Below are 12,369 nucleotides of genomic sequence, written 5' to 3' on the forward strand. Positions count from 1 at the left end.
TTTCCATAACTGCCATTCCAGTATAAGTGGAAATACAGTCATAATACACCGTCTTGAGAATGTACCCACAGTGTTGCAACAATGACGTGTTAAAAGGGCAAATTTGCACATCAGAAGCACACAAGAGTCGTTGGACAACTCATTGTATATTAGTCTACAGATGTTGCTATAAAGTCACTTCTCCATACAAGGATTCCTAAACATTTTGGCGCTTTTTCTACTGCCTAACATTATTGCATTGCTCCAGTATTTTCAAAGAATACAAAAATGTTCACGTCCATTGTGTAGTGATCAAATGCACATTAGCCAAGCAAAATATTACTTATTGTAAGTAAGTCAAAAATGACATTTTGTGTTGTTCGGGGAACGACATTGGACCTTTTTTGTATTTACATAAAAGCCCCAGTGGCCTAATGGACAAGGCACTGGCCTCCTAAGCCAGGGATTGTGGGTTCGAGTCCCATCTGGGGTGATTTACAGCAGAGTGGCGCAGCGGAAGCGTGCTGGGCCCATAACCCAGAGGTCGGTGGATCGAAACCATCCTCTGCTAACTGACTTTTTACCACTCACTCACTGCATTCTAACATGGTTGGTGAAATCATCCACAGGTTCTTTAATCAATGTGCGGCTGTTCGACATTTGTGCTTTGCGTTAAAACATTTTTAGTTTAAAACTAGTTGAAATCAAGAATCGTAACTTTGAGTCACAACCTGTGATCCATAGCAGAGTGGCGCAGCGGGAGCGTGCTGGGCCCATAACCCAGAGGTCGGTGGATCGAAACCATCCTCTGCTAACAGACGGTTGGTTTTTCCATAACTGCCATTCCAGTATAAGTGGAAATACAGTCATAATACACCGTCTTGAGAATGTACCCACAGTGTTGCAACAATGACGTGTTAAAAGGGCAAATTTGCACATCAGAAGCACACAAGAGTCGTTGGACAACTCATTGTATATTAGTCTACAGATGTTGCTATAAAGTCACTTCTCCATACAAGGATTCCTAAACATTTTGGCGCTTTTTCTACTGCCTAACATTATTGCATTGCTCCAGTATTTTCAAAGAATACAAAAATGTTCACGTCCATTGTGTAGTGATCAAATGCACATTAGCCAAGCAAAATATTACTTATTGTAAGTAAGTCAAAAATGACATTTTGTGTTGTTCGGGGAACGACATTGGAACTTTTTTGTATTTACATAAAAGCCCCAGTGGCCTAATGGACAAGGCACTGGCCTCCTAAGCCAGGGATTGTGGGTTCGAGTCCCATCTGGGGTGATTTACAGCAGAGTGGCGCAGCTGAAGCGTGCTGGGCCCATAACCCAGAGGTCGATGGATCGAAACCATCCTCTGCTAACTGACTTTTTACCACTCACTCACTGCATTCTAACATCGTTGGTGAAATCATCCACAGGTTCTTAAATCAATGTGCGGCTGTTCGACATTTGTGCTTTGCGTTAAAACGTTTTTAGTTTAAAACTAGTTGAAATCAAGAATCGTAACTTTGAGTCACAACCTATGATCCATAGCAGAGTGGCGCAGCGGGAGCGTGCTGGGCCCATAACCCAGAGGTCGGTGGATCGAAACCATCCTCTGCTAACAGAGGGTTGGTTTTTCCATAACTGCCATTGCAGTATAAGTGGAAATACAGTCATAATACACCGTCTTGAGAATGTACCCACAGTGTTGCAACAATGACGTGTTAAAAGGGCAAATTTGCACATCAGAAGCACACAAGAGTCGTTGGACAAGTCATTGTATATTAGTCTACAGATGTTGCTATAAAGTCACTTCTCCATACAAGGATTCCTAAACATTTTGGCGCTTTTTCTACTGCCTAACATTATTGCATTGCTCCAGTATTTTCAAAGAATACAAAAATGTTCACGTCCATTGTGTAGTGATCAAATGCACATTAGCCAAGCAAAATATTACTTATTGTAAGTAAGTCAAAAATGACATTTTGTGTTGTTCGGGGAACGACATTGGAACTTTTTTGAATTTACATAAAAGCCCCAGTGGCCTAATGGACAAGGCACTGGCCTCCTAAGCCAGGGATTGTGGGTTCGAGTCCCATCTGGGGTGATTTACAGCAGAGTGGCGCAGCGGAAGCGTGCTGGGCCCATAACCCAGAGGTCGATGGATCGAAACCATCCTCTGCTAACTGACTTTTTACCACTCACTCACTGCATTCTAACATGGTTGGTGAAATCATCCACAGGTTCTTAAATCAATGTGCGGCTGTTCGACATTTGTGCTTTGCGTTAAAACGTTTTTAGTTTAAAACTAGTTGAAATCAAGAATCGTAACTTTGAGTCACAACCTATGATCCATAGCAGAGTGGCGCAGCGGGAGCGTGCTGGGCCCATAACCCAGAGGTCGGTGGATCGAAACCATCCTCTGCTAACAGACGGTTGGTTTTTCCATAACTGCCATTGCAGTATAAGTGGAAATACAGTCATAATACACCGTCTTGAGAATGTACCCACAGTGTTGCAACAATGACGTGTTAAAAGGGCAAATTTGCACATCAGAAGCACACAAGAGTCGTTGGACAAGTCATTGTATATTAGTCTACAGATGTTGCTATAAAGTCACTTCTCCATACAAGGATTCCTAAACATTTTGGCGCTTTTTCTACTGCCTAACATTATTGCATTGCTCCAGTATTTTCAAAGAATACAAAAATGTTCACGTCCATTGTGTAGTGATCAAATGCACATTAGCCAAGCAAAATATTACTTATTGTAAGTAAGTCAAAAATGACATTTTGTGTTGTTCGGGGAACGACATTGGAACTTTTTTGTATTTACATAAAAGCCCCAGTGGCCTAATGGACAAGGCACTGGCCTCCTAAGCCAGGGATTGTGGGTTCGAGTCCCATCTGGGGTGATTTACAGCAGAGTGGCGCAGCTGAAGCGTGCTGGGCCCATAACCCAGAGGTCGATGGATCGAAACCATCCTCTGCTAACTGACTTTTTACCACTCACTCACTGCATTCTAACATCGTTGGTGAAATCATCCACAGGTTCTTAAATCAATGTGCGGCTGTTCGACATTTGTGCTTTGCGTTAAAACGTTTTTAGTTTAAAACTAGTTGAAATCAAGAATCGTAACTTTGAGTCACAACCTATGATCCATAGCAGAGTGGCGCAGCGGGAGCGTGCTGGGCCCATAACCCAGAGGTCGGTGGATCGAAACCATCCTCTGCTAACAGACGGTTGGTTTTTCCATAACTGCCATTGCAGTATAAGTGGAAATACAGTCATAATACACCGTCTTGAGAATGTACCCACAGTGTTGCAACAATGACGTGTTAAAAGGGCAAATTTGCACATCAGAAGCACACAAGAGTCGTTGGACAACTCATTGTATATTAGTCTACAGATGTTGCTATAAAGTCACTTCTCCATACAAGGATTCCTAAACATTTTGGCGCTTTTTCTACTGCCTAACATTATTGCATTGCTCCAGTATTTTCAAAGAATACAAAAATGTTCACGTCCATTGTGTAGTGATCAAATGCACATTAGCCAAGCAAAATATTACTTATTGTAAGTAAGTCAAAAATGACATTTTGTGTTGTTCGGGGAACGACATTGGACCTTTTTTGTATTTACATAAAAGCCCCAGTGGCCTAATGGACAAGGCACTGGCCTCCTAAGCCAGGGATTGTGGGTTCGAGTCCCATCTGGGGTGATTTACAGCAGAGTGGCGCAGCGGAAGCGTGCTGGGCCCATAACCCAGAGGTCGGTGGATTGAAACCATCCTCTGCTAACTGACTTTTTACCACTCACTCACTGCATTCTAACATGGTTGGTGAAATCATCCACAGGTTCTTTAATCAATGTGCGGCTGTTCGACATTTGTGCTTTGCGTTAAAACATTTTTAGTTTAAAACTAGTTGAAATCAAGAATCGTAACTTTGAGTCACAACCTGTGATCCATAGCAGAGTGGCGCAGCGGGAGCGTGCTGGGCCCATAACCCAGAGGTCGGTGGATCGAAACCATCCTCTGCTAACAGACGGTTGGTTTTTCCATAACTGCCATTGCAGTATAAGTGGAAATACAGTCATAATACACCGTCTTGAGAATGTACCCACAGTGTTGCAACAATGACGTGTTAAAAGGGCAAATTTGCACATCAGAAGCACACAAGAGTCGTTGGACAACTCATTGTATATTAGTCTACAGATGTTGCTATAAAGTCACTTCTCCATACAAGGATTCCTAAACATTTTGGCGCTTTTTCTACTGCCTAACATTATTGCATTGCTCCAGTATTTTCAAAGAATACAAAAATGTTCACGTCCATTGTGTAGTGATCAAATGCACATTAGCCAAGCAAAATATTACTTATTGTAAGTAAGTCAAAAATGACATTTTGTGTTGTTCGGGGAACGACATTGGACCTTTTTTGTATTTACATAAAAGCCCCAGTGGCCTAATGGACAAGGCACTGGCCTCCTAAGCCAGGGATTGTGGGTTCGAGTCCCATCTGGGGTGATTTACAGCAGAGTGGCGCAGCGGAAGCGTGCTGGGCCCATAACCCAGAGGTCGGTGGATTGAAACCATCCTCTGCTAACTGACTTTTTACCACTCACTCACTGCATTCTAACATGGTTGGTGAAATCATCCACAGGTTCTTTAATCAATGTGCGGCTGTTCGACATTTGTGCTTTGCGTTAAAACATTTTTAGTTTAAAACTAGTTGAAATCAAGAATCGTAACTTTGAGTCACAACCTGTGATCCATAGCAGAGTGGCGCAGCGGGAGCGTGCTGGGCCCATAACCCAGAGGTCGGTGGATCGAAACCATCCTCTGCTAACAGACGGTTGGTTTTTCCATAACTGCCATTCCAGTATAAGTGGAAATACAGTCATAATACACCGTCTTGAGAATGTACCCACAGTGTTGCAACAATGACGTGTTAAAAGGGCAAATTTGCACATCAGAAGCACACAAGAGTCGTTGGACAACTCATTGTATATTAGTCTACAGATGTTGCTATAAAGTCACTTCTCCATACAAGGATTCCTAAACATTTTGGCGCTTTTTCTACTGCCTAATATTATTGCATTGCTCCAGTATTTTCAAAGAATACAAAAATGTTCACGTCCATTGTGTAGTGATCAAATGCACATTAGCCAAGCAAAATATTACTTATTGTAAGTAAGTCAAAAATGACATTTTGTGTTGTTCGGGGAACGACATTGGAACTTTTTTGTATTTACATAAAAGCCCCAGTGGCCTAATGGACAAGGCACTGGCCTCCTAAGCCAGGGATTGTGGGTTCGAGTCCCATCTCGGGTGAATTATCAGCAGAGTGGCGCAGCGGAAGCGTGCTGGGCCCATAACCCAGAGGTCGGTGGATCGAAACCATCCTCTGCTAACTGACTTTTTACCACTCACTCACTGCATTCTAACATGGTTGGTGAAATCATCCACAGGTTCTTTAATCAATGTGCGGCTGTTCGACATTTGTGCTTTGCGTTAAAACATTTTTAGTTTAAAACTAGTTGAAATCAAGAATCGTAACTTTGAGTCACAACCTGTGATACATAGCAGAGTGGCGCAGCGGGAGCGTGCTGGGCCCATAACCCAGAGGTCGGTGGATCGAAACCATCCTCTGCTAACAGACGGTTGGTTTTTCCATAACTGCCATTCCAGTATAAGTGGAAATACAGTCATAATACACCGTCTTGAGAATGTACCCACAGTGTTGCAACAATGACGTGTTAAAAGGGCAAATTTGCACATCAGAAGCACACAAGAGTCGTTGGACAACTCATTGTATATTAGTCTACAGATGTTGCTATAAAGTCACTTCTCCATACAAGGATTCCTAAACATTTTGGCGCTTTTTCTACTGCCTAACATTATTGCATTGCTCCAGTATTTTCAAAGAATACAAAAATGTTCACGTCCATTGTGTAGTGATCAAATGCACATTAGCCAAGCAAAATATTACTTATTGTAAGTAAGTCAAAAATGACATTTTGTGTTGTTCGGGGAACGACATTGGAACTTTTTTGTATTTACATAAAAGCCCCAGTGGCCTAATGGACAAGGCACTGGCCTCCTAAGCCAGGGATTGTGGGTTCGAGTCCCATCTGGGGTGATTTACAGCAGAGTGGCGCAGCTGAAGCGTGCTGGGCCCATAACCCAGAGGTCGATGGATCGAAACCATCCTCTGCTAACTGACTTTTTACCACTCACTCACTGCATTCTAACATCGTTGGTGAAATCATCCACAGGTTCTTAAATCAATGTGCGGCTGTTCGACATTTGTGCTTTGCGTTAAAACGTTTTTAGTTTAAAACTAGTTGAAATCAAGAATCGTAACTTTGAGTCACAACCTATGATCCATAGCAGAGTGGCGCAGCGGGAGCGTGCTGGGCCCATAACCCAGAGGTCGGTGGATCGAAACCATCCTCTGCTAACAGACGGTTGGTTTTTCCATAACTGCCATTGCAGTATAAGTGGAAATACAGTCATAATACACCGTCTTGAGAATGTACCCACAGTGTTGCAACAATGACGTGTTAAAAGGGCAAATTTGCACATCAGAAGCACACAAGAGTCGTTGGACAACTCATTGTATATTAGTCTACAGATGTTGCTATAAAGTCACTTCTCCATACAAGGATTCCTAAACATTTTGGCGCTTTTTCTACTGCCTAACATTATTGCATTGCTCCAGTATTTTCAAAGAATACAAAAATGTTCACGTCCATTGTGTAGTGATCAAATGCACATTAGCCAAGCAAAATATTACTTATTGTAAGTAAGTCAAAAATGACATTTTGTGTTGTTCGGGGAACGACATTGTAACTTTTTTGTATTTACATAAAAGCCCCAGTGGCCTAATGGACAAGGCACTGGCCTCCTAAGCCAGGGATTGTGGGTTCGAGTCCCATCTGGGGTGATTTACAGCAGAGTGGCGCAGCGGAAGCGTGCTGGGCCCATAACCCAGAGGTCGATGGATCGAAACCATCCTCTGCTAACTGACTTTTTACCACTCACTCACTGCATTCTAACATGGTTGGTGAAATCATCCACAGGTTCTTAAATCAATGTGCGGCTGTTCGACATTTGTGCTTTGCGTTAAAACATTTTTAGTTTAAAACTAGTTGAAATCAAGAATCGTAACTTTGAGTCACAACCTATGATCCATAGCAGAGTGGCGCAGCGGGAGCGTGCTGGGCCCATAACCCAGAGGTCGGTGGATCGAAACCATCCTCTGCTAACAGACGGTTGGTTTTTCCATAACTGCCATTCCAGTATAAGTGGAAATACAGTCATAATACACCGTCTTGAGAATGTACCCACAGTGTTGCAACAATGACGTGTTAAAAGGGCAAATTTGCACATCAGAAGCACACAAGAGTCGTTGGACAACTCATTGTATATTAGTCTACAGATGTTGCTATAAAGTCACTTCTCCATACAAGGATTCCTAAACATTTTGGCGCTTTTTCTACTGCCTAACATTATTGCATTGCTCCAGTATTTTCAAAGAATACAAAAATGTTCACGTCCATTGTGTAGTGATCAAATGCACATTAGCCAAGCAAAATATTACTTATTGTAAGTAAGTCAAAAATGACATTTTGTGTTGTTCGGGGAACGACATTGGACCTTTTTTGTATTTACATAAAAGCCCCAGTGGCCTAATGGACAAGGCACTGGCCTCCTAAGCCAGGGATTGTGGGTTCGAGTCCCATCTGGGGTGATTTACAGCAGAGTGGCGCAGCGGAAGCGTGCTGGGCCCATAACCCAGAGGTCGGTGGATTGAAACCATCCTCTGCTAACTGACTTTTTACCACTCACTCACTGCATTCTAACATGGTTGGTGAAATCATCCACAGGTTCTTTAATCAATGTGCGGCTGTTCGACATTTGTGCTTTGCGTTAAAACATTTTTAGTTTAAAACTAGTTGAAATCAAGAATCGTAACTTTGAGTCACAACCTGTGATCCATAGCAGAGTGGCGCAGCGGGAGCGTGCTGGGCCCATAACCCAGAGGTCGGTGGATCGAAACCATCCTCTGCTAACAGACGGTTGGTTTTTCCATAACTGCCATTGCAGTATAAGTGGAAATACAGTCATAATACACCGTCTTGAGAATGTACCCACAGTGTTGCAACAATGACGTGTTAAAAGGGCAAATTTGCACATCAGAAGCACACAAGAGTCGTTGGACAACTCATTGTATATTAGTCTACAGATGTTGCTATAAAGTCACTTCTCCATACAAGGATTCCTAAACATTTTGGCGCTTTTTCTACTGCCTAACATTATTGCATTGCTCCAGTATTTTCAAAGAATACAAAAAATGTTCACGTCCATTGTGTAGTGATCAAATGCACATTAGCCAAGCAAAATATTACTTATTGTAAGTAAGTCAAAAATGACATTTTGTGTTGTTCGGGGAACGACATTGGACCTTTTTTGTATTTACATAAAAGCCCCAGTGGCCTAATGGACAAGGCACTGGCCTCCTAAGCCAGGGATTGTGGGTTCGAGTCCCATCTGGGGTGATTTACAGCAGAGTGGCGCAGCGGAAGCGTGCTGGGCCCATAACCCAGAGGTCGGTGGATTGAAACCATCCTCTGCTAACTGACTTTTTACCACTCACTCACTGCATTCTAACATGGTTGGTGAAATCATCCACAGGTTCTTTAATCAATGTGCGGCTGTTCGACATTTGTGCTTTGCGTTAAAACATTTTTAGTTTAAAACTAGTTGAAATCAAGAATCGTAACTTTGAGTCACAACCTGTGATCCATAGCAGAGTGGCGCAGCGGGAGCGTGCTGGGCCCATAACCCAGAGGTCGGTGGATCGAAACCATCCTCTGCTAACAGACGGTTGGTTTTTCCATAACTGCCATTCCAGTATAAGTGGAAATACAGTCATAATACACCGTCTTGAGAATGTACCCACAGTGTTGCAACAATGACGTGTTAAAAGGGCAAATTTGCACATCAGAAGCACACAAGAGTCGTTGGACAACTCATTGTATATTAGTCTACAGATGTTGCTATAAAGTCACTTCTCCATACAAGGATTCCTAAACATTTTGGCGCTTTTTCTACTGCCTAATATTATTGCATTGCTCCAGTATTTTCAAAGAATACAAAAATGTTCACGTCCATTGTGTAGTGATCAAATGCACATTAGCCAAGCAAAATATTACTTATTGTAAGTAAGTCAAAAATGACATTTTGTGTTGTTCGGGGAACGACATTGGAACTTTTTTGTATTTACATAAAAGCCCCAGTGGCCTAATGGACAAGGCACTGGCCTCCTAAGCCAGGGATTGTGGGTTCGAGTCCCATCTCGGGTGAATTATCAGCAGAGTGGCGCAGCGGAAGCGTGCTGGGCCCATAACCCAGAGGTCGGTGGATCGAAACCATCCTCTGCTAACTGACTTTTTACCACTCACTCACTGCATTCTAACATGGTTGGTGAAATCATCCACAGGTTCTTTAATCAATGTGCGGCTGTTCGACATTTGTGCTTTGCGTTAAAACATTTTTAGTTTAAAACTAGTTGAAATCAAGAATCGTAACTTTGAGTCACAACCTGTGATACATAGCAGAGTGGCGCAGCGGGAGCGTGCTGGGCCCATAACCCAGAGGTCGGTGGATCGAAACCATCCTCTGCTAACAGACGGTTGGTTTTTCCATAACTGCCATTCCAGTATAAGTGGAAATACAGTCATAATACACCGTCTTGAGAATGTACCCACAGTGTTGCAACAATGACGTGTTAAAAGGGCAAATTTGCACATCAGAAGCACACAAGAGTCGTTGGACAACTCATTGTATATTAGTCTACAGATGTTGCTATAAAGTCACTTCTCCATACAAGGATTCCTAAACATTTTGGCGCTTTTTCTACTGCCTAACATTATTGCATTGCTCCAGTATTTTCAAAGAATACAAAAATGTTCACGTCCATTGTGTAGTGATCAAATGCACATTAGCCAAGCAAAATATTACTTATTGTAAGTAAGTCAAAAATGACATTTTGTGTTGTTCGGGGAACGACATTGGAACTTTTTTGTATTTACATAAAAGCCCCAGTGGCCTAATGGACAAGGCACTGGCCTCCTAAGCCAGGGATTGTGGGTTCGAGTCCCATCTGGGGTGATTTACAGCAGAGTGGCGCAGCTGAAGCGTGCTGGGCCCATAACCCAGAGGTCGATGGATCGAAACCATCCTCTGCTAACTGACTTTTTACCACTCACTCACTGCATTCTAACATCGTTGGTGAAATCATCCACAGGTTCTTAAATCAATGTGCGGCTGTTCGACATTTGTGCTTTGCGTTAAAACGTTTTTAGTTTAAAACTAGTTGAAATCAAGAATCGTAACTTTGAGTCACAACCTATGATCCATAGCAGAGTGGCGCAGCGGGAGCGTGCTGGGCCCATAACCCAGAGGTCGGTGGATCGAAACCATCCTCTGCTAACAGACGGTTGGTTTTTCCATAACTGCCATTGCAGTATAAGTGGAAATACAGTCATAATACACCGTCTTGAGAATGTACCCACAGTGTTGCAACAATGACGTGTTAAAAGGGCAAATTTGCACATCAGAAGCACACAAGAGTCGTTGGACAACTCATTGTATATTAGTCTACAGATGTTGCTATAAAGTCACTTCTCCATACAAGGATTCCTAAACATTTTGGCGCTTTTTCTACTGCCTAACATTATTGCATTGCTCCAGTATTTTCAAAGAATACAAAAATGTTCACGTCCATTGTGTAGTGATCAAATGCACATTAGCCAAGCAAAATATTACTTATTGTAAGTAAGTCAAAAATGACATTTTGTGTTGTTCGGGGAACGACATTGTAACTTTTTTGTATTTACATAAAAGCCCCAGTGGCCTAATGGACAAGGCACTGGCCTCCTAAGCCAGGGATTGTGGGTTCGAGTCCCATCTGGGGTGATTTACAGCAGAGTGGCGCAGCGGAAGCGTGCTGGGCCCATAACCCAGAGGTCGATGGATCGAAACCATCCTCTGCTAACTGACTTTTTACCACTCACTCACTGCATTCTAACATGGTTGGTGAAATCATCCACAGGTTCTTAAATCAATGTGCGGCTGTTCGACATTTGTGCTTTGCGTTAAAACATTTTTAGTTTAAAACTAGTTGAAATCAAGAATCGTAACTTTGAGTCACAACCTATGATCCATAGCAGAGTGGCGCAGCGGGAGCGTGCTGGGCCCATAACCCAGAGGTCGGTGGATCGAAACCATCCTCTGCTAACAGACGGTTGGTTTTTCCATAACTGCCATTCCAGTATAAGTGGAAATACAGTCATAATACACCGTCTTGAGAATGTACCCACAGTGTTGCAACAATGACGTGTTAAAAGGGCAAATTTGCACATCAGAAGCACACAAGAGTCGTTGGACAACTCATTGTATATTAGTCTACAGATGTTGCTATAAAGTCACTTCTCCATACAAGGATTCCTAAACATTTTGGCGCTTTATCCACTGCCTAACATTATTGCATTACTCCAGTATTTTCAAAGAATACAAAAATGTTCACGTCCATTGTGTAGTGATCAAATGCACATTAGCCAAGCAAAATATTACTTATTGTAAGTAAGTCAAAAATGACATTTTGTGTTGTTCGGGGAACGACATTGGAACTTTTTTGTTTTTACATAAAAGCCCCAGTGGCCTAATGGACAAGGCACTGGCCTCCTAAGCCAGGGATTGTGGGTTCGAGTCCCATCTGGGGTGATTTACAGAAGAGTGGCGCAGCGGAAGCGTGCTGGGCCCATAACCCAGAGGTCGATGGATCGAAACCATCCTCTGCTAACTGACTTTTTACCACTCACTCACTGCATTCTAACATGGTTGCTGAAATCATCCACAGGTTCTTAAATCAATGTGCGGCTGTTCGACATTTGTGCTTTGCGTTAAAACATTTTTAGTTTAAAACTAGTTGAAATCAAGAATCGTAACTTTGAGTCACAACCTATGTTCCATAGCAGAGTGGCGCAGCGGGAGCGTGCTGGGCCCATAACCCAGAGGTCGGTGGATCGAAACCATCCTCTGCTAACAGACGGTTGGTTTTTCCATAACTGCCATTCCAGTATAAGTGGAAATACAGTCATAATACACCGTCTTGAGAATGTACCCACAGTGTTGCAACAATGACGTGTTAAAAGGGCAAATTTGCACATCAGAAGCACACAAGAGTCGTTGGACAACTCATTGTATATTAGTCTACAGATGTTGCTATAAAGTCACTTCTCCATACAAGGATTCCTAAACATTTTGGCGCTTTTTCTACTGCCTAACATTATTGCATTGCTCCAGTATTTTCAAAGAAT

The 12,369-nt window shown here is 42.6% G+C and overlaps 1 protein-coding gene and 15 non-coding genes across 16 annotated transcripts in view; 15 read left to right on the forward strand and 1 right to left on the reverse strand.

The window, feature by feature from the left end:
* LOC119222625 (kelch domain-containing protein 8B-like) overlaps positions 1–12,369 on the reverse strand; it is a 293,155-nt gene that overhangs the window by 160,007 nt on the left and 120,779 nt on the right. The window lies entirely within an intron of this gene.
* On the forward strand, positions 400–472 carry trnar-ccu (transfer RNA arginine (anticodon CCU)). The gene has a single exon. It is a non-coding gene; the product is annotated as a tRNA-Arg (tRNA).
* trnar-ccu (transfer RNA arginine (anticodon CCU)) lies at positions 1,207–1,279 on the forward strand. Its single transcript has one exon. It is a non-coding gene; the product is annotated as a tRNA-Arg (tRNA).
* On the forward strand, positions 2,014–2,086 carry trnar-ccu (transfer RNA arginine (anticodon CCU)). Its single transcript has one exon. It is a non-coding gene; the product is annotated as a tRNA-Arg (tRNA).
* On the forward strand, positions 2,821–2,893 carry trnar-ccu (transfer RNA arginine (anticodon CCU)). Its single transcript has one exon. It is a non-coding gene; the product is annotated as a tRNA-Arg (tRNA).
* On the forward strand, positions 3,628–3,700 carry trnar-ccu (transfer RNA arginine (anticodon CCU)). Its single transcript has one exon. It is a non-coding gene; the product is annotated as a tRNA-Arg (tRNA).
* On the forward strand, positions 4,435–4,507 carry trnar-ccu (transfer RNA arginine (anticodon CCU)). Its single transcript has one exon. It is a non-coding gene; the product is annotated as a tRNA-Arg (tRNA).
* On the forward strand, positions 5,242–5,314 carry trnar-ccu (transfer RNA arginine (anticodon CCU)). The gene has a single exon. It is a non-coding gene; the product is annotated as a tRNA-Arg (tRNA).
* trnar-ccu (transfer RNA arginine (anticodon CCU)) lies at positions 6,050–6,122 on the forward strand. Its single transcript has one exon. It is a non-coding gene; the product is annotated as a tRNA-Arg (tRNA).
* trnar-ccu (transfer RNA arginine (anticodon CCU)) lies at positions 6,857–6,929 on the forward strand. The gene has a single exon. It is a non-coding gene; the product is annotated as a tRNA-Arg (tRNA).
* trnar-ccu (transfer RNA arginine (anticodon CCU)) lies at positions 7,664–7,736 on the forward strand. Its single transcript has one exon. It is a non-coding gene; the product is annotated as a tRNA-Arg (tRNA).
* On the forward strand, positions 8,472–8,544 carry trnar-ccu (transfer RNA arginine (anticodon CCU)). Its single transcript has one exon. It is a non-coding gene; the product is annotated as a tRNA-Arg (tRNA).
* trnar-ccu (transfer RNA arginine (anticodon CCU)) lies at positions 9,279–9,351 on the forward strand. Its single transcript has one exon. It is a non-coding gene; the product is annotated as a tRNA-Arg (tRNA).
* On the forward strand, positions 10,087–10,159 carry trnar-ccu (transfer RNA arginine (anticodon CCU)). The gene has a single exon. It is a non-coding gene; the product is annotated as a tRNA-Arg (tRNA).
* Positions 10,894–10,966, forward strand: trnar-ccu (transfer RNA arginine (anticodon CCU)). The gene has a single exon. It is a non-coding gene; the product is annotated as a tRNA-Arg (tRNA).
* Positions 11,701–11,773, forward strand: trnar-ccu (transfer RNA arginine (anticodon CCU)). The gene has a single exon. It is a non-coding gene; the product is annotated as a tRNA-Arg (tRNA).

This window comes from Pungitius pungitius, chromosome 1 (genome assembly GCF_949316345.1).
Source record: "Pungitius pungitius chromosome 1, fPunPun2.1, whole genome shotgun sequence".
NCBI lineage: Eukaryota > Metazoa > Chordata > Actinopteri > Perciformes > Gasterosteidae > Pungitius > Pungitius pungitius.